Source organism: Felis catus, chromosome D4 (assembly GCF_018350175.1).
Source record: "Felis catus isolate Fca126 chromosome D4, F.catus_Fca126_mat1.0, whole genome shotgun sequence".
Classification (NCBI taxonomy): domain Eukaryota; kingdom Metazoa; phylum Chordata; class Mammalia; order Carnivora; family Felidae; genus Felis; species Felis catus.
Window position 1 is genome coordinate 24,376,797 of NC_058380.1, and position 22,283 is coordinate 24,399,079.

At 37.5% G+C, this 22,283-nt stretch overlaps 1 long non-coding RNA gene across 1 annotated transcript in view; it reads left to right on the forward strand.

Annotated features, from left to right (window-relative positions):
* The window catches only part of LOC123381783, a 37,107-nt gene that overhangs the window by 2,036 nt on the left and 12,788 nt on the right, over positions 1-22,283 (forward strand). Inside the window, exon 2 of the long non-coding RNA XR_006589217.1 lies at positions 2,217-2,323. This is a non-coding gene — a long non-coding RNA (uncharacterized LOC123381783). The remainder of the gene's footprint in view (positions 1-2,216; positions 2,324-22,283) is intronic.

A 22,283-nucleotide genomic window follows, 5' to 3' on the forward strand; every position in this document is an offset into this window, starting at 1 on the left:
GAAATTAAATTCCTTTACTGCCTATAGCCCATTGACAAGTCCTTGAAACCAACAGTGACCTCCCTCTAGGAGCTCAGCTGCCTGGATGATGACCCTTTGCTAGAGGCAACAGAGAATCTTAGTTTAACATCCCAACCTCGAGGAGCCTATAAATCTACTTCCTTTATCTCAACAGCCCCAAGATATATGCTGGCAATCATACTTATGCCCCCTCCATATACGTTTGAAGGGTCTCATTACTGAGGTTTTATTAAACAGTAATAAATGGTGTTTCCCTAGCAACAGCTAGCCCCTCAAGGTCCTAGAAACCTTGCTTCCAAAATACCTTAGAGACTTACTCTATCCCTGACCCTCTCCCAACCTGAGGATATATAATGAGTTACCGTCATGACCCCAGTGCAGATCTTCCTGCCCACGGGTCCTGTCCCCATGCTTTAATAAAAGCACCTTTTTGTACCAAAAGCGTGTTAAAGAATTCTTTCTTGGCTATCAGCTCCAGATCACCCCACCATCACCCCACAACTTCATCACAGACAACCAGCCCTGGTTGCACCTGAAATCTGGGCAACCATGTGCCTCACCTGCCTTCAGGAAGCAGCAGGGTAGTGAAATGGGTGAGGGGCTCGCTTCTGCACTAATGGGGATCCCCGGAGCAAAGTCAGCCCCCTCTGATGGCAAAAACGGGCACTGTAATATTTGCAGAAGCCTGGGGAGGCTCATCTCAATGGAATGGGATAATCTATGGACCTCTAGTACCCTATGCATTTACCATGCCTTATTATGATAACCTGTTTATAGGTCTGATTTCTGTGTTGCATGCATGGCATATAAAGGCAGCTTGTCCTAAATATTAGCTTAGAACGTACTTCCTCCAATTCAAATTTCCAAATCTGAATTATTGCTAAATGAGTATGAGGAGGCTGGGATGATTAAGGCCAATTGAGAAGACCACGATATGTCCCTTGAGGTAATAAAACATCTTTTACACAAGAAAGGGGCTTTCCTGAGCTAATGGGTTAGCCATTGTGACTTCTCAAGATAAAGCTACAACAATGTAGCATTTATTTCCCATGGCACCTTTTTTCTAAGAGTGACTTAGAGAAACTATGCTGCAGAACATGCTTTGGGAAACTAGAGGAGCAGTGTGACCTCCCTGCAAAGTTTGTGGAAGGTAGGGTGGCACTGAGCTGTTGGACACGTCTGGTTTTTCAGCATGGCAATGGCAAAATAGATTAGGGCTGCCTTCTTCAGGAGAGGGGTGGGATCAATCATTTGAGAAAGAGGGGATAAAGAATTAACTTGCTGGGTGGGGGGCACCTGGGTGGCTCATTCAGCTAAAGGTCGGACTTTGGCTCAGGTCATGATCTCGCAGTTCCTGAGTTCGAGCCCCACATCCGGCTCTCAGCGCAGAGCCTGCTTGGGATCCTCTGTCTCACTCTTTCTCTCTGAAAAATAAATGAACATTAATAAAAAAAAAATTGCCTGGGAACATGCTAATGTGTATGTTTCAGACGCTTGATATTTTGTATTCTTGCAATCACTCTCTGAGATATTGGTTTATCCCCATTTTAGAGACCAAGAAACTGACATAAATTATTCCAATACTGTGTCCAACCTTATGTAGGCAGGAAGTGATATGGTTGGTATTCGGAGCCAGATATTTCTTAGTACATGGCAGGACCCCGGCGTAGCACTAGGGTAGCCAGCAGGGCTTGGGGAGAACAACAGGTTTTATTTTCATCATCAGCTGAGTAATTAATGGTGCAAAGTAGAGCGCAATCAGCTCTCAATTAGTGAGCAGAAGAAAGCCCCCAATGCCAGCTTTTGATGGTGGGCAAGGGGCAATCCTTCTTCAAACTACATATGGTTAGCAGAAAAAATTACAAAATTCATTGGAATAGTACAGAGCAGTGACTTCATGACCAACAAAATTTTCATAGAGTCAGGGTGGAGAGCAAGCTTGACTTTGAATTTCCTGGTTTCATTGAGTGGGAGAAGGTAATGCCATTAGTCAGGCTTAGCAACAGAAGGAGAACAAGGATTTTTTTATTATAAATTTTTATTTTGATTTGCTTTTTCAATCTTGTTTTGGTGGAAAGAGAATGAGCTTTGGATAGAATGAACCCAAACCCAAAGACCCTGTGAGCTATTTACATGGACCAAACACAAGTGTGAAATTGGATCTCAGTGCTGGATTATACTAATTTGGATTCCAGGTGCTACTTAAAATCATCGGCATGATAGGATTGGCTGCAGAGAAAATGGTTTGTGGAGTAAAGAGGACAGACGTTTTTCCGGATACCTGCGGAGAAAGATTTTGAAGGTAACAGAGACCGGCCTTTGAATTTTTTCTGGTTTCCAATCTTTTTGCCATTCTCTACATGGCAAAGCTATTTTACCTGCAACATAGAGAATCCAAATGGAAGAAGTACAGAGGGATGTCTTCGTGCTAAGACTCCGTTTCTGGAGGGGCGCCTGGGTGGCTCAGTCGGTTAAGCGTCCGACTCTTGATTTCAGCTCCGGTCATGATGATGAGGTTTTGGGGGGATGATAGTGGACTTCATGGGGTCCGGAGCTGACGGCCAAGAAAGAATTCTTGGTGCGAAAAGGTGATTTTATTAAAGCATGGGGACAGGATCCGTGGGCAGGAAGAGCTGCCCCGGGACCGTGAGGAGAGACTGGTTATATACTATGGAATTGGGGGAGGTAAAGTCCAGGGGAAGTTTCCAGTGAGATTTTCATGTGCTAAAGAAGACTCCCAGGATAGTGGAGGCCTAGCTAGTGTCAAGGGAAGGTGGTTTTCCCTCTCTAGTAAAGCATTAGCTTAAGACAGTGGGGAGTTCCTGGAGAAACGTTTCACTCTGCCTGCCTCAAGTATTTGTCAGTGGGCTGCAGGTTACAAGGAAGTTTAGTTCTATCTGCCATTTCCTTCTGCCTTTGTTTCCCACATCACTATGGAGGGGTGATGTTGGGGCTCCAGGAAACGGAGTCTATAGGTTTCTGGAGATTAGGCTATTGATAAGAATGCCTTTTTCTTATGATTTACTAAGATAATTGTAAATAGATGGAGACTTAGGTCCTGCAGGACTGTGCTCTCTCTGTTAACCCTTTGTTTTCCCCCTTTCCTTTGTTCTTGGGCAGCCAGGAGTGCCCAGGAATATCATATCCCACCTGGGGGTGGGGGGTGTTTGCAGCCTGTCAGCTTGCCTTATGCTCCCTCATCAATGATGCTTAACTAAGCATCCGATTCTTGATTTCAACTCCTATCACGATCTCACGGTTTGTGGGTTCGAGCCCTGCAAAGGGCTCTGTATTGACAACTGCAGAGCCTGCTTGGGATTCTGTCTCCTTCTCTCTCTCTCTCTCTCTCTCTCTCTCTCTCTCTCTCTCTCTGCCCCTCCCCTGTTTGTGTTTCTCTCTCTCAAAAATAAACATTGAAAAAAAAATAGACTCAGTTTCTGGAAAGCATTATGACGTTTTAGAAGCCTAAGAAACTTGTTTCTCTCATGTTTTAGGTTCACAGTCAAAGGCTGAATCCCTGAAGTGAATGAATCAAAAGTTAAAAATAACATGTGCGTCGAGCCTGCTCTTAAATGTCTGCTATCACGTGTACTCCCGTAGGGCTCATATGGAAGGCCCATTTAAGCACAACAGAGATGCTTTCTGGAACTGGGGAGGCTGCTGGGTCAGCTGGTGTAGGGTTCCTGATGGAGGGCTCCTCCCCCTACGGTCAGCCACATCCAGAATATCTTTGAGTCTTCAGAGTTAGCCAGACTCAAAGCACACGTGTCCGGGGGAGAGAGAGAGAGAGTTAGCCAACAGTCAGTGTCACTGTGGGAAACTGAGTAAGAAGTACAGTTGGAACAGGAGGATCAAAGATTAGAAGCCGGCCAAGGCTTGCACACACAGCTGCTGAAAGAAAAGGCCTGGGGCCCTCCACTTTCATGTGTGCTTACAATGATTAACTTGCAGGTGTCAGAAAATACCTGACAGCTCTCGGGCTTCAATACTCTTTGATAACAGGCATACCCAACGTTCAAAAAAGTTGATTCCCAAAGTCATCTGTATGTCAGCTGTTTGAACCTGGAAATGCTTGCTTCTCAGGACGGAGCCTCTCAATTCTTTACCCTTGTAGGCATTCGTTCATTCTGTGGTCACCAGCGCATGTTTAATATGCACCTACTGCATGACATGAGCGTGAAACATGTAGCAGTGAACAAGCAGACAAAAATCCTAGCTACCATGGAGCATATAGTCAAATGGGAGGGGACAGACCGTGAATAAGGAATATATATGGAAAGCATGTCATAGGGGCACCTAGGTGGCTCAGTCGGTTAAGTGTCTAACTCTTGATTTTGGCTCAGGTCATGATCTCACAGTTGTGGGATCAAGCCCCACTCTCAGCATGGAGCCTGCTTGGGATTCTCTCTCTCCCTCCCTCGCTGCCCCTTTCCTGCTTGATTGCGCATGCTCTATTTCTCTCTCTCAATAAATGTTAAACAAATAGAAAAGCATGTTATATATTAAATAGTGACAAAACAAAAGAGAAAAGGCATGCAAGAATAGATGGGGCGGGGGAGGGAAGTGCTGGGGCATGTGGCCTCATTGGAAAGGAGACATTCAAGAATTGGAGTTGTGCAGGTGTGTGGAGAACTGGCATGCAGGGGTGAGGGGAAAGCAAATGCAAAGACTCTGCAGGGGGAGCCTGACCTCATGTCGGAGAGCAGAAAGGAGGCAACGTGGCTGGAGCTGACTGAGCAGGTAGGAGAGCCCTAGGAGGTGAGGTCAGAGAAGCAGTGGAGAGCCTGCTTCTACAGAGCTTTCTATTCCTTTGACTTGTTTCTCTGACCTATGAGGCTGTTGGAGGGTTTTGAGAAGAAGAATAGTATGATCTGACATCTTAAAATACATATAATTCACATACCATTACATGCACCCATTCAAAATATACAGTTGAGTGATTTTTAGTCCATTCAGAGTGGTACAACCATCGCACTCTATAATTCCAAGACCTTTTCATCCTCCCTAAAGAAGCTCTGTGCCCATTCCTCATTCTCCCATCCCCCAAGTCCCTGGAAATGACTATTTTCATCTCTGTTGACTTGCCAATTCTGGACATTTCACAAAATTAAGTCATACACCGTGTAGCCTTTGCATTGGGTCTCTCTGTCACCTGGCATATTTTCAGGATTCATTCATGCCGCGCCATGTATCAGTACCTTATTCTTTTTCATGGCTGAATGATATTTTTAATTTACATGGGTATACCACATTTGTTTATCCATTCATCAGATGATGTCATTTATGTAGTTTTCCACTTTAGGGCTGTTACAAATAACGCCATTATAAATACTCATGTGCAGATGTACTGACTTTTTGTGTGTGAACATGTGTTTCTGGTTTTCTCAGGTACGTACCTAGGAGTGCAGTTGTTGGGTTATATGGTAACTGTGTGTTTAACATTTTGAGGAACTTGCCAAGCTTTTTTTTTTTTTTTTTTAGAACAGTTTACCTCGGCAAGGCATAAAGATTCCAATTTCTCCATATCCTTGCCACCTTTTTTTTGTAGCCATCCTAGTGGGTGTGAGGTGGTATTTCATTGTGTTTTTTATTTGCATTTCCTAAAGACGAATGATGCTGAGCATCTTTCTATGTGCTCATTAGATATGTGTATATCTTCTTTGGAGAACTATTCGTATCTGTTATTTTAAAATTGGGTTGTGTTTTTATTGAGTTGAAAGCTTCTTCGTATATTTTAGATACTAGATTCTTCTCAGATGTCTGATTTGAAAATATTTTCTCCAGTTCTGTGGATTGTCTTTTTTATGTTCTTGACTGTGCCTTGTGAAGCATAAAAGTGTTTAATTTTGGTGAGTTCCAATTTATCCACTTTTTATTTTGTCGATAATGCATTTAGTGTTATATTTAAAAACCAATACCTAATTCAAGGTCACTAAGATTTATGCGTATGTTTTCTTTTAAGAGTTTTATGGTTTTGGCTCTTACATTTTGATCCATTTTGAGTTGACTTTTTTTTTTTTTTTTTTACATTCTGTGAGGAATGCGTCCAACTTCATTATTTTGTATGTGGATATCCAGTTGTCCTAGGGCTAATCGTCGAAGACTGTTCTTTACCCCTTTGAATTATCTGGATACCCTTGTTGAAAATAATTGTCCATAAATGTATGGGTTTACCTTTGGAGCCTCAGTTATGTTCCATTAGATCAATCTATCTTTATGCCAGTGCCACAAGACTGTCTTGATTACTGTAGCATTTTGTATTAAGTTTTGAAATCCAGAAGTGTGAGAATCCAACTTTGTTCTTCATTTTCAAGATTGTTTAGGCTATTCTGAGTCACTTGCATTTTCATATGAAATTTTAGGATCACTTGCCAATTTCTGTAAAATAGGCAGCTGAGATTTTGATAAAGATTGCCTTAAATCCGGAAATCAATTTGGGGAGTATTGCCATCTTAATACTAAATCTTCTAATCCAAGAACATATGATGTCTTTCCATTTATTTAGATTGTCTTTAATTTCTTTCAATGATGTTTTGTTATTTACAGCATACAAGACTTCTACTTTTGTTAAATTTATTACTGGCTATTTTACTCTTGTGCTATTGTAAGTAAAGCTGTTTTCTTGATTTCAGTTTTGGATTGTTCATTGCTAGTATGTAGGAATACAATGAATTATTTGTATATTAATCCTGTATCCTGCAACATTCTTGAATTTGTTTATTAGCTCTAATAGTTTTTTGTGTAATCTGTAGGATTTTCTATATACAAGATCATATCAGATGAAAATGGAGATAGCTTTAGCTCTTTCTTTCCCATTTACATACCTATTATTTTATTTCCTTGCTCAATTGCCCTGGCTAGAATCTCCAGTAAAGTGTTGAATAGAAATGGCAAGAGAGGGCACCTGGGTGGCTTAGTCGCTTAAGCATCCCACTTCGGCTGAAGTCATGATCTCACAGTTCAAGCCCTGCATTCGGCTCTGTGCTGACAGCTCAGAGCCTAGAGCCTGCTTTGGATTCTGTGTCTCCCTCTCTTGCTACCCCTTCTGGGCTTGTGCTCTGTCTCTCTCTCTCAAAAATAAATAAACATTAAAATTAAAAAAAAAAGTAACATTGCTGATTAAGTATGATGTTAACTGTGGGTTTTTCTTAGATGCTTTTGACAAGGGAAAAAAAATTTCTTTTCCTAGTGATTGTGTGTTCCGGTCATAATAAGATGTTGGATTTTGTCAAATACTTTATTAGAATGATCACGTGGACAGGAGTTCCTATATTTTATTAATATGTTGTATTACATTGATTTTTTTCATATTTTAAAAACTATTTTGCGAGCCATTGCCCTTCTTTTTAAATTTTTTAAATGTATATTTATTTTAGAGAGACAGAGTGTGAGTGGGGGACGGGCAGAGAGAGAGGGAAACACAGAATCCAAAGCAGGCTCCAGGCTCTGAACTGTCAGCACAGAGCCTGATGCGGGGCTCCAACCCACAAGCTGCGAGATCATGACCTGAGCTGAAGTCGGACGCTTAACCGACTGAGCCACCCAGGCACCCCTGATTTTTCATATGTTAAATCAACATTGCATTTCTGGGATAAGTCCTACTTGGTCATAGTGTATATTCCTTATTATATGTTACTGGATTCAGTTTGTTTATATTGAAGATCTTTGCATCTATATTCATAAGTGATTTTGATCTATAGTTTTCTTGTGATATCTTTATCTGTTTTGGTATCAGGGTAATGATTTGGGAAATGTGCCTCCCTCATATTTTTTACAAAAGTTTTTTAAGGATTGGTGTTAGTATTCTTTTTTTTGTTGTTGTTTTTGTTTTTGTTTTAAATACTGTTTGAAGCCATCCGGGTCTAGACTTTTCATTGTGGGAAATTTTTGATTACTAATACAATATCTTTGTCATAGGCCTTGATTCACATATTCTATTCTTGATTCACTTTTGGTACTTTGTGTCTTTCTAGAAATGTATCCATTTCATCTACATTATCTAATCTGATGGCATATAATTTTTTTTATTTTTTTTGTTTTTAAGGTTCAAAGTAGTTTTCTTTCATATTTCATTTCAATAATTTGAGTTTTGGGTTTTTTTTATCATGTCTAGCTAAAAACTTGTCACTTTTATCTTCAAAGGACCAAATTTTGGTGTCATTAGTTTTCTCTATTTATCTTCTATTTCATTTATTTCTGCTCTAATATTTATTATATCCTCAATTCTGCCTGCTTTGGGTTTAGTTCTACTAGTTAAGGTGGAAGATTAGGTTATTGATTTAAGATCTTTTTTTTAAGTTTATTTATTTTTGAGAGACAGTGAGCACAAGTGCGGTGAAGGCAGAGAGAGAGGGAGAAAGAGAATCCCAAGAAGGCCTTATGCTGTCAGTGGAGAGCGCTACATGGGGCTCAAACTCAGAAACTGTGAGATCGTGACCTGAGCCAAAATCAAGAGTCAGATGCTTAACCGACTGAGTCACCCAGGCGCCCCAAGATCTTTTTTAATATATATTTATGACTCAAAATTTTTCTCTGAGCACCACTTTTGGTACATCCAAATGCTTTGGTATGTTGTGGTTTTATATACATTCATCCCAATATACTTTCTCATTCTCCCCTCCCCCCTCTTTTTTTTTTAACATGACAGAACCATTGCTAGCATATTTAGAATTTCAGACTAGTTGGTTTCATTTGTGTGTATTTTTCCAGAGTTTTAATATCAACGTACATATCTATTATTATGATAATGTCCCAAATTAAAAATGTAAAACCTCCTAAAAAGATTTTAATGAAATGAAGATAAGTGACTTGCCAATAAAGAATGCAAAATAATGACTGTTAACATCCTCACCAAGCTCAGGAGAAGAATGGATGAACATAGTGGGAAGTTGTGAATCTAATTTTCCAACTATTTGGAATAACTTAAAGAGAAATGCCTGTCCCTCTTTCCACATTGAATAGCACCAGCGCAATGGCAAGGTGTGTGTTCACCTGCTCATTTTCTAGGTATCCTACTCCACTATACGTAGCAGAATGCAGTCCCACCAGGGTCTTGCACGAAGCCAGGGCGGGGAAAATGAATTGGTTTAGGCAACAATCTCATGCTTTACATCCACTGAACACTTAACTACGAAGATCACAATTTTAAGTAATCTCATCATTTATTAGCAATCCAAAGAAGAAAGAAAATTGCTGAAATGTACACCATTTTTTGAATGTAGGATTGTGTGTGTAATTTGTGTATTTGAATTTAAAGTGTGTTCCCTGGAGACAGCATATAGTTGGGTCATTGTGCCAGTATCTGCCTTTTAAACAAAATTTAAGTTTTATTTTACAAGTTTGCTGTTCTATTTTTTTTCTTTAAATTCCAAGTGGTTAACATACAATGTAATATTAGTTTCAGGTGTAGAATTTAGTGATTCAACACTTATATGCAACACTCAGTGCTCATCACAAATGCAGTCCTTAATCCCCATCACCTTTTTAACCCATTCCCCCCCCCCCCACCCGCTTCCCCTCTGGTAACTATCAGTTCTCTGTAATTAAGAGTTTGTTTCTTGGTTTGCGTCTTTCTCCCTTTGCCCATTTGTTTCTTAAATTCCACATATGAGTGAAATCATATGTTATTTGTCTTTCTCTCACTGACTTATTTCACTTTGCATTAATAATACTCTAGCTCCATCCATGTCATTCCAAATGGCAAGATTTCATTCTTTTTATGGCCTAGTCACACCACATTTTCTTTAAATTTTTTTTTCAACGTTTATTTATTTTTGGGACAGAGAGAGACAGAGCATGAACGGGGGAGGGGCAGAGAGAGAGGGGGACACAGAATTGGAAACAGGTTCCAGGCTCTGAGCCATCAGCCCAGAGCCTGACGCGGGGCTCGAACTCACGGGCCGCGAGATCGTGACCTGGCTGAAGTCGGACGCTTAACCGACTGCGCCACCCAGGCGCCCCAACACCACATTTTCTTTATCCATTTATCAGTTGATGGACATTTGGGCTCTTTCCATAATTTGGCTGTTGTAGATAATTCTGCTTTACACATCAGAATGCATATCCCTTCAAATTAGTATTTTTGTACTCTGTAAATACCTAGTAGTGCAATTGCTGGGTCATAGGGTGGTTCTATTTTTAACTTTTTGAGGAACCTCCATACTATTTTCCGGAGTGGCTGCACCAGTTTGAATTCCCACCAGTAGGTAAGAGGGATCCCCTTTCTCCACATCTTCACCAACACGTGTTGTTTCTTGTGTTGTTAATTTTAGCCATTCTGACAGGTGTGAGGTGATATCTCATTGGAGTTTTGATTTGCATTTCCCTGACGGTGAGTGATGTTGACCATCTTTTTCATGTGTCTGTTGGCCATCTGTATGCCTTCTTTGGAAAAATATCTATTCATGTCGTCTGCCCATTTTCAACTGGATTATTCATTTTTGGGTGTTAAGTTTTATAAGTTCTTTATTTTGCATACCAACCTTTTATCAGATATATCACTTGTAAATATCTTCTCCCATTCCATAGGTTGTCTTCTAGTTTTGTTGATTGTTTCCTTTGCTGTGCAGAAGCTTTTTATTTATTTTTTTTTAATTTTTTTTTTTCAACGTTTATTTATTTTTGGGACAGAGAGAGACAGAGCATGAACGGGGGAGGGGCAGAGAGAGAGGGAGACACAGAATCAGAAACAGGCTCCAGGCTCTGAGCCATCAGCCCAGAGCCCGACGCGGGGCTCGAACTCACGGACAGCGAGATCGTGACCTGGCTGAAGTCAAACGCTTAACCGACTGCGCCACCCAGGCGCCCCTGGAAGCTTTTTATTTTGATGATGTCCCACTAGTTTATTTTTGCTTTTGTTTCCCTTGCCTCAGGAGACCTATCTAGTTGTCACAGCTGATGTCAAAGAGGTTACTGCCTGTGTGGTCATCTCCTCTAGGATTTTAATGTTTTCCTGTCTCACTTTTAGCTCTTTAATCCATCTTGATTTTTCTTTTGTGTATGGTGTAAGAAAGTGGTCTAGTTTCATTCTTTTGCATGTTGCTGTCCGGTTTTCCCAATGCCATTTGTTGAAGAGACTGTCTGTTTCCCATTGGATATTCTTCCCTGCTTTGTCAAAGATTAATTGACCATACAGTTGTGGGTTTATTTCTGGGTTTTCTATTGTGTTTCATTTATGTGTCTATTTTTGTGCCAGTACCATACTATTTTGATCACTACAGCCCTGTGATATAACTTGAAGTCTGAAATTGTGATGCCTCCAGCTTTGCTTTGCTTTTTTGAGGTTGCTTTAGCTACTCAGGATCTTTTGTGGTTCCATACAACTTTTAAGACTGTTAGTTTTAGTTCTGTGAAAAATGCTGTTGGTATTTTGATAGGGATTGCATTCAATGTGTAAATTACTTTTGGGTAGCCTAAACGTTTTAACAATATTTGTTCTTCCAATCCACAAGCATAGAGTGTCTTTCCATTTCTTTGTGTGTTCTTCAATTTTTTTCATCAGCATTCTATAGTTTTCAGAGCACAGGTCTTTTACCTCTTTGGTTAGATTTGTTCCTAGGTATGTTAGGGTTTTTGGTGCAGTTGTAAATGGGCTTGATTCCTTGATTTCTCTTTCTTCTACTTCTTTATTGGTGTATAGAAATGCAACAGATTTCTGTACATTGATTTTTGTATCCTGTGACTTAACTGAATTGTTGGTCAGTTCTAGCAGTTTTTTGGTAGAGTCTTTTGAGTTTTCTATATAGAATGTTATGTCATCTGTGAAGAGTGAAAGCTTGACTTCTTCCTTGCTGATTTGGATGCCTTTTATTTCTTTTTGTTGTCTGATCAGGCTAGGACTTCCAGTTCTATGTTAAATAACAGTGGTGAGAGTGGACATCCTGCCGTGTTCCTGACCACAGGGGAAAAGCTGTCAGGTTTTCCCAATTGAGGATATTAGCAGTGGGTTTTTTGTATATGGCCTTTATTGCGTTGAATATTCCCTCTAACTGTACTTTTTTGAGGGTTTTTTTCATGAATAAATGTTATACTTTGGCAAATGCTTTTTCTGCATCTATTGAAATGATCATATGGTTCTTATCCTTTTATTAATGTGGTATATCATGTTGATTTGCAAATATTGAACCACACTTGCAACATAAGAATAAAGCTCACTTGATCGTGGTGCATGATTCTTTTAACCTACTGTTGGTTTCGGTTTACTAGTATTTCATTGAGAATTTTTGCATCCAGGTTCCTCAGGGATATTGGCCTATGGTTTCCTTTTTTAGTAGAGTTTATCTGGTTCTGGTATCAGGGAAATGTTGACCTCATAGAATGAATTTGGAAGTTTTCTTTCCTTTTCTATTTTTTTGGAATAGTTTGAGAAGAATACATATATTTTTAAAAATTTTTCTTAATGTTTGTTTATTTTTGAGACACACACACACACACACACACACACACACACAGTACAGGTAGGGGAAGGGCAGAGAGAAAGGGAGACAGAATCTGAAGCAGGTGCCAGGCTTTGTCATCACAGAGCCTGATGCGGAGCTCGAACTCACAGACCAGGAGATCATGACCTGAGCCAAAGTCGGATGCTTAACCGACTGAGCCACCCAAGCACCCTGAGAAAAATATGTATTCACTCTTCTTTAAATGTTTGGAAAAATTTGCCTGTGAAGCCATCTGGCCATGGACTTGTTGGGGGACTTTTTATTACTGATTCAATGTCTGCTGCTTCTTGGTCTTTGTAAGTTTTCCGTTTCTTCCTATTTGTTTTGGTCATTTCTATGTTTCTAGGAATTTATCTGTTTCTTCTAGGTTGTCCAATATGTTGGCATGTAGTTTTTCATGATATTCTCTTATAGTTCTATTTCTGTACTGTTGGTTATTATTTTTCCTCTCTCATTTGTGATTTTATTTGTGTCCTTTCTCTTTTCTTTTGGATAAGTCTTGCTAGGGGTTTATCAATTCAATTAACTTTTTTGAAGAACTAGCTCCTGGTTTCATTGATCTGTTCTATTTATTGTTTTTTAGTTCCTGTAGCATTTATTTCTGCTGTAATCTTTATTTCTTTCCTTCTGCTAGTTTTAGGCTTCATTTGTTGCTCTTTTGCTAGCTCCTTTAGTTGTAAGATTACTAACCTATTTTCTATTCACTGAAGTCTAGTTGACATCCAACATTAGTTTTGGATGTACAGTTTAATGATTCAGTAGTTAAATATATCTGGAAGTGATCACCATGATAAACAAAGCTACCTTCTATCATCGAACAAAAATAGTTACATATTATTAACTATATTCCCTGTGCTGTACATTTTTTTCTCATGTTTTATTTATTTTGTAACTGGAAGGTTGTACCTTTTAATCCCCTTCATCTATTTCACCCATTGCCCCACCATATTTCCTGGTGGCAGCCACCAGGTTGTTCTGTGTATCTATGAGTCTATTTCTCTTTTGTTTTTTCATTTGTTTTGTTTTTTAGATTACACATATAAGTAAAATCATATGGTATTTGTCTTTCTCTGTCTGACTCATTTCACATAGCATAATACTGTCTGTTGTTGCAAATGGCAAGATTTTATTCTTTTTTATGTCTGAGTAATATTCCAGTATGTGTGAGATGGGAATCTTCTTTATTCATTCATCAAATGATGGACACTTAATTGTTTCTATATCTTGGCTGTTGTAACTAATGCTGTAACTGTACACAGTAGTAAATATATCTTTTCAACCTAGTGTTTTTATTTTGTTCAGATAAATACCCAGAGAAGGAATCATGGTATCATATGGTAATTCTATTTTTAATTTTTTGAGGAATCTCCATACTGTTTCGATAATGGCTGTACCATTTTGCATTCCGATCTACCCCGCATGATGATTCCCTTTTCTCCATCCTCACCAACACTTGTTATTTACTGCCTTTTTGATACTGGCTATCCCAACTGCTGGGAGGTGATATCTCATTGTGATTTTGATTTGCATTTCCCTAATGTTTAGTGATACGGAGCATCTTTACATGTGTCTGCTGGCTATCTGGATGTCTTTTTTGGAAAATGTCTGTTCAGGTCCTCTGCTTATTTTCTTATTGGACTTATTTTAAGTTGTATGAATTCTTTATTTTAGACATTAATCCCTTGTCAGTTATATTATTTGCAAATATTTTCTCCCATTCCATACATTGTCTTTTCCTTTCCTTTTGTTAATGGTTTTCTTCAGTGTTAAAAAAAAAAAAACTGTTTCATTTGATGTGGTCCCATTGTTTATTTTCCTTTAGTTGCCCTTGCCTGAAGAGACAGATTAAAAAAAAAATACTGCTAAGACCAATATCCAAGAGCTTACTATCTATGTTTTCTTCTAGGAGTTTTATGGTTTCCAGTCTTACCTTTAAGTATCTAATCCATTTTGGGTTTATTTCTGTATATGGTGTAAGAAAGTGGTCCAGTTTCATTCTTCTGCATATAGTTATCCAGTTTTCCTAATACTATTTGTTGAAAAGACTGTCTTTTCCCCATTGCATGTTCCTGCCTCCTTGTGAAAGATTAACTGACCATACAAGTGTGGTTTTATTTCTAGAATTCATTCTGTTCCATTGATCTATGTGGTGTGTTTTTTTTTTTTTTTGGCCAATTTCATACTCTTCTGGTTTAGTATACCTTATAGTTTGAAACCAGGAAGCATGATACCTCAAGCTTTGCTTTTCTTTCTCAAGATTGCTTTGGCTAATTGGGTTTTGTTTGTTTGTGGTTCCATACAAATTTCAGGGTTTTTGGTTCTACTTCTGTGAAAAATGACATAGGGATTACATTGTATCCATAGATTGCTTTGGGTAGTATGGGTATTTTAATAGTGTTAAAACTTCCAATCTGTGAGCACAGTATATCTTCACATTAATTTGCATTATCTCTAATTTCTTTCATCAATGATGTGTACTTTTCAGAGTACTGATCTTTCACCACCTTGGTTAAATTTATTCCTAGGTATTCTTTTTGATGCCTTTTCTTCTTTTTTGTTTTTTTTTCTTTTCTCTTTTTCTTTTTTCTTTCTGTTTGGGATCTGATTGCTGTGCCTAGGACTTCCAGCACTATGTAAATTGGTGAGAGTGGGCCTTGTCTTGTTCCTGATCTTAGAAAAGCTTTGAGCTTTTCGTTATTGAGTATGATGTTTGCTATGGGTTTGTCATTGTGGCTTTTATTGAGATATGTTCCCTCTATACCTCATGCTGAGATTTATCATAAATCGATCATAATTTATCATAAATTGATATCAGAATTTATCAAATGATTTTTCTGCATCTATTGAGATGATCATATTATTTTCATCCTTATTTTTGTTACTGTGATAGATCATGTTGATTGATTTGTGGATATTGAACTCTTGCATCCCTGGAATAAATCCCACCTGGTTATGGTGTCTGATCCTTTTAATGTATTGCTGAATAAGGTTTGCTAATATTTTATTTACTTTTGCATCAGTGTTCATCAGGGATATTTTTCTGTAATATTTTTTTTTCGTAGTGTCTGTGTCTATTTTTGGTATCAGGATAATGCTAGCCTCATAGAATGAATTTGGAAGCATTCCTTCCTCTGCAATTTCTGGAATAGTTTCAGAAGGATAGCTATTAACTCCTCTTTAAATGTTTGGTAGAATTTATCTGTGAAGCCATCTGCTTCTGGGCTTTTATTTGAGAGTTTTTTGATTACTGGCTCAATTTCATCACTGGTAATTGGTCTATTCTATTTTCTATTTCTTTTTCATTCAGTCTTGGAAGATTGTATGTTTCCAGTTATTTTTCCATTTCTTCTAGGTGGTCCTATTTATTGGCATATATTTGTTCCTAGTAGTCTCAGATCTTTTTAACTTATGGGTTATCAACTGCAACTTCTCTTTCATTTCTGATTTTGGGGGGGGGGGCTCTCTTTTTCCTAATGAGCCTAGATAAACCAAATACCACCTCTTAGTTTGGGGCGCCTGGGTGGCTCAGTCGGTTGAGCGTCCGACTTCGGCTCAGGTCACGATCTCACGGTTCGTGAGTTCGAGCCCCGCGTCAGGCTCTGGGCTGATGGCTCAGAGCCTGGAGCCTGCTTCCGATTCTGTGTCTCCCTCTCTCTCTGCCCCTCCCCCATTCATGCTCTGTCTCTGTCTCAAAAATAAATAAACACTAAAAAAAATTAAAAAACAAAACAAAACAAATACCACCTCTTAGTTTCATTGATTTTTTTTCCATTGTTTTTTAGATTTGATTTTATTTATTTCCACTCTCATCTTTATTATTTCCTTCCTTCTAACTTTGGGCTTGATTTGGTCTTTTTTTTTCTGTTAGGTATAAACTTAGATTTTTTTTTTTAAATATATTTTTGCTTGTTGAGGTGGGTATATATCACCATAAACTTCTTAGAACTGCTTTTGCTACATCCATTATGTATTGGAATGTTTGTTTTCCCTTAAATTTGTCTAAAGGTATTTTCTTATTTGCTATGTTTTCACCATTAACTCATTAGTTGTTTAGTAGCATGTTTGTATTTTTTCCAGTTATAGCTCTTGTAACTGATTTCTAATTTCATACCATAAAAGATATGATTTCAATCTTCATAAATTTATTGAGACTTATTTTGTGGCCTAATGTGGTATTTAACCTGGAGAATGTTGTATGTGCATTTGGAAAGAATGTGTATTCTGTTATTTTTGGATAAAATGTTCTGTATATATCTATTAAGTCCATGTGGTTCAATGTGTCACTTAATGTCTATGATTCCATGTTGAGTTTCTGCCTGCATGATCTATCCAGTGACATAAGTATGGTGTTGAAATCTGATACTATTGTATTACTGTCAATCTCTCCCCTCCTGTCTGTTAATATTAACTCTGTCTTTAGGTGCCTCTGTGTTGGGTACATAGATATTTAGAAGTATTATATCGTCTTGTTGGATTGATCCCTTTATTGTTAGGTAATGTCCATCTTTGTCTCTTGTTACAACCTTCTTTGTCTCTTGTTACAACCTTTGTTTTGTAGTATAGTTGAAACAGTGTTATGTTAGTTTCAGGTGTACATTATAATGATTCAGCTCTACATTATGCTATGTTCACGGCAAGTGTGGCTACCATCTGTCACCATACAACACTAGTATAGTAACATTGACTATATTCCCTATGCTGTACCTTTAATACCCATGAGTTATTCCATAACTGGAAGCCTAGACTTCCCATTCCCTTTCATTCATTTTACACCCCCACCCCAGGGTAGATAAACACAGGAACCATATGTTCTCTGTATTTATGGCTTTGTTTCTGCTTCTTTGTTTCTTCCTCTGTTCGACTTATCTCACTTAGCGTAATACCTCTAGGGCCATCCATACTGTCTCAAATGGTAAGACCTCATCTTTTTTTATGGCCAAGTAATATTCCATTGTGTGTGTGTGTGTGTGTGTGTGTGTGTGTGTGTGTGTGAGACATTCTTTATTCACCTATTTATGGACACATGGGTTGTTTCTGTATCTTGGCTATCATAAATAATGCTGCAATGAATACAGGAATGCATATGTCTGTTTAGTGTTTTAGGGAGCACCTGGGTGGCTCAGTCAGTCAAGCACCTGACTTCAGCTCAGGTCATAGTCTCACGGTTCGTGGGTTCAAGCCCCACATCGGGCTGTATGCTGACAACTCAGAGCCTGGAGCCTGCTTCAAATTCTGTGTCTTCCTTTCTCTCTGCCCACCCCTTACTCACTCTCTTTCTCTCTCAAAAATAAACATTAAAAAATTTTTTAAAGAAATAAATTAGTGTTTTCATTTTTTGGGGGTAAATACCTAGTAGTGGAATACTGGATTGTGTGGTATTTATAGTTTTAATTTTTTGAGGAACCTCCACACTGTTTTCCACAGTGGCTGCACTAATTTATATTTCTACTGACAAGGCATAAATGTTCCTTTTTCTCCACATCCTTATCAACACTTGTTATTTCTTATTTTGATACTAGTCATTCTGACAAGTATGAGGTGATATCTCATTGTAGTTTTGAATTGCATTTCCTTGTTGATTAGTGATATCGAGCATCTTTTTTTATCTGTTGGTCATCTGTATGTCTTTGGAAAAATGTCTATTCAGGTCCTCGGCCCATATTTAATCAGATTATTTAGGGTTTTTTGGGGGGGGGGCTGTTGAGTTGTAGAAGTTGTTTACATATTTTGGATACTAATCCCTTCTATATATCATTTGAAAATATTTTTTCCAATTCAGTAGCTTGCCTTTTTGTTATTTTGATTGTTTGATGTGCAAAAGGCTTTTAATTTTGTGTAATACAAATGGTTTATTTTTTTCTTTTTCCCTTGCCTGAAAAGACATGTCTAGAAAAGTCTTGATAAGGCCAATGTCAAAAAGATTATTGCCTATGTTTTCTTCTAAGCTTTTTATGGTTTCATGTCTCACATTTGGGTGTTTAACCTATTTTGAGTTTATTTTTGTGTATGGTGTGAGAAAGTGGTCCAATTTCATTTCTGCATGTAGCTGCACAGTTTTCACACCATTTATTGAAGAAACTATTTTCCCCATTGTATATTCTTGCCTCTTTTATCACAGATTAATTGACTATATAAGCATGGGTTCATTTCTGGTCTCTGTATTTTGTTTTATTGACCTGTGTGTCTGTTTTTATGTCAGTACCATACTGTTCTGATTGCTATAGCTTTGTAGCATATCTTGAAATCTGGGAGTGAGATACCTCCAGCTTTGTTCCTCTTTCTTAAGATTACTTTGGCTATTCGAGGTCTTTTGTGGTCCCATACAAAGTTTAGGATTAATTGTTCTAGTTCTGTGAAAAATACTGTTGATAGTCTGCTAGGGATTGCATTGAATCCATAGATTGCTTTGGAATATGGACATTTTAACAATATTCTTTCTGTCCATGAGCAAAGTACATATTATATTCCCATTTTTTTGCATTGCCTTCAATTTATTTCATCAGTGCTTTATAATTTTCAAAGTATAGCTCTTTTCTCTCCTTCATTAAGTTTATTCCTAGGTATTTTATTCTTTGGGTGCAATTGTAAATGGACGTATTTTTTAAATTTCACTTTCTGGTACTTAGTTATTAGTGTGTAGAAACACAGCTGATTTCTTTGTATTAATAGTGTATCCTGCAACTTTACCTAATTCGTTTATTCTAATTTTGTTGGAGTCTTTATGGTTTTCTATATACAGTATCATGTCATCTGCAAATAGTGGCAGTTTAACTTCTTCCATTTCAATATGTATGATTTTTATTTCTCTTGTGTGATTACTATGGCTAGGATCTCCAGTACCATACTGAAGAAAAATGGTGAGTGTGGACATCCTTGTCTCATTCCTAATCTTTTAAAAAAAAAATTTTTTTTTAACGTTTATTTATTTTTGAGACAGAGACAGAGCATGAACGGGGGAGGGTCAGAGAGAGGGAGACACAGAATCTGAAACAGGCTCCGGGCTCTGAGCTGTCAGCACAGTGGCCCAATGCGGGGCTCGAACTCACAGACCGCGAGATCGTGACCTGAGCCAAAGTCGGCGCTCAACCAACTGAGCCACCCAGGCACCCCTCTCATTCCTAATCTTAAAGCAAATCTCCAATATTCATCATTAGCTGTGGATTTTTCATATGTAGACATTATTATATTTAGGTGTATTACCTCTAAACCCACTTTGTTGAGAGTTTTTATCATGAATGAATGTTGAATTTTGTCAAATGCTTTTTCTGTACCTATTGAGATGATCATATGATTTTTACTTTTCATTCTGCTAATGTGATGTTTTCCTTTGATTTGGGGTTATTGAACCATAGTTGCATCCTCAGAATCAATCCCACTTGATGATGGTAAATGATGCTTTTTATGTGTTGTTCAATGTGACTGGTTTGCTAATAATGTCATTGAGGATTTTTGCATCTTTTTTTGTAGTGTCTTTATTCAGTTTTGGTATCAGGGTGATGCTGGCCTCTGCCTATATGAAAGATTTCCTTCCTCTTTTATTTTTTGGAATAGTCTGAGGAGAAAAGGTGTTAATTCTTTTTTAAATGTTTGGCAGAATTCACTCGTGTAGCCGTCTGCTCTTGGACTTTTATTTTTTGGGAGTTTTTTTTTAATTACCAATTCAATTTCATTACTTGTAATCAGTCTTTCATATCTATTTCTTTGATTCAGTTTTAGAAGATTGTATGATTCTAGGAATTTATTTCTTCTAGGTTGTCCAGTTTGTTGGCATATTACTTTTTTTTTAGTAGTCTCTATAAACATTTGTATTTCTGAAGTGTCAGTTGTTACTTCTCTTTCATTTCTGATTTCATTTATCTGGGTGCTTTCTCTTTTTTCTTGATGAGCTTGGCTAAATGTTTGTTAAATTGGTTTATCTTTTCAAAGAACCAGCTCTTGGTTTCATTGATATTTTTTTGTTGTTGTTTGTTTCTTTTTTGTGCATTTCCACTCTTTATTATTTCCTTCTTTCTACTAACTTTCGGCTTTGTTTTTCTTATCATTCTTTTAGGTGTCTGGTTAGATTATCTGAGACTTTTATTTTGTCTTGCGGTAAGCTTGTATCACTATGAATTTCCCTCTTAAAATTGCTTTTGCTGCATCCTAAAGATTTTGAACCTGTGTGTTTTCATTTTCATTTGCCTGAAAGTATTTTTTTGTTCTTCTTTTATTTTCTTGTCGTTGTTGTTGACTCATTGGTTTTTTTAGTAGCATGTTGTTTAGCCTCCAGGTGTTGTGTTTTTCTTGTAATTGAGTTCTAGTCTTATATTGTTGTGGTCAGAAAAGATGCAAAATAGGATTCCAGTCTTTTAAAATATATTGATACTGGTTTTTTGGCCTAACATGGTATTGATCCTGGAGAATGTTCCATATGCACTTAAAAAAGAGTGTGTAATCTGTTGCTTTTGATAATGTATCTAAGCCTATGTGGTCTAATGTGTTGTTCAAATACACTCTTTCCTTATTGATTTTTCTGAGTGGATCTATCCATTGAGTATGTGGGGTATTAAAGTTCCTATTATTATATTACTGTCAGTATTATCTTTGTTAATATTTGTTTTATGTATTTATGTGTTCCGATGTTGTTTGCATCCATGTTTACACTTGTTATATCCCCTTACTTGGGCATTACATAATGGTAAAAAGGATCTTCTTTTCTTTTGTTATAATCTTTGCTTTAAAGTCTCTTTTGTCAATAAGTACCACTACCTCAGCCTTTTTTCCCCCCACCTTTCCCCCATGGAGTAATTTTTCCATCCTTTCACTTTCAGGCTGTGTATATGTATCTTTAGGTCTGAACTGAGTTCTTATAGGCAGCATAGAGATGGGTTATTGTTTTTTAAATCCATTTTATCACCCTATGTCTTTTGATTAAAGCATTTATACCGTTTACATTTAAAGTAATTATTGATAGCTATGTTCTTGTCATTTTGTTAATTATATTTGGTTGCTTTTGTCATTGTTTGTTCTTATTTTGCTCTTTTTCCTTGCGATTGATGATTTTCTTTAGGTGTTCTGATTATCTTTTTATTTTTTCTGTATTATAGGTTTTTAGTTTATGGTTACATGAGGTTCATGTATAACATTCTAAATATATAGTAGTGTACATTAAGTTGATGGTCACTTAAGTTTAACACATTCTAAAAAATATATATTTTACTGCCTCCCCCCATTTTATGAATATGTTGTCATATTTTACATCTTTTTGTGAGTCCTTTTAATTTTTTAGATAGAATTGATTTTACTACTTTTGACTTTTATCCTTCGTTATCTAGCTTTGTAAGTATTTGATCTACTACCTTTACTGTATGTTTCCCTTTACTCATGAAATTTTTCTTTCATTGGTTTATCCTCATTGTAACCATTTCTTTTCCAGCTAAAGAAGTTCCTTTCACATTTCTTGTAAGGCCGGTTTAGTGGCGATTTGCCCCTTTAACATTTGTTTAGAGAACTGTTTATCTCTTTTTCCGTCCTGAATGATAAACTTATTGGATAGAGTATTCTTGGTTGTAGATTTTTTTCCTTTCAACACTTTCAATATGTCATACCCCTTCCTTGTGGCCTGCCAAGTTTATGCCAAAAAAATCAACTGATAGCTTTATGGGGTTTTCCTTGTTTGCAAATAGACACTTCCCTCTTGCTGCTTTTAAAATTCTGTCTTCATCTTTAATCTTTGACATTTTAATTATTATTATGTGTAAGGGTGTGGGCCTCATTAGGTTGATTTTGTTTGGACCTCTGCTTTCTGAACCTGGATGCCTCTTTCCTTCCCTAGGTTAGGGAAGT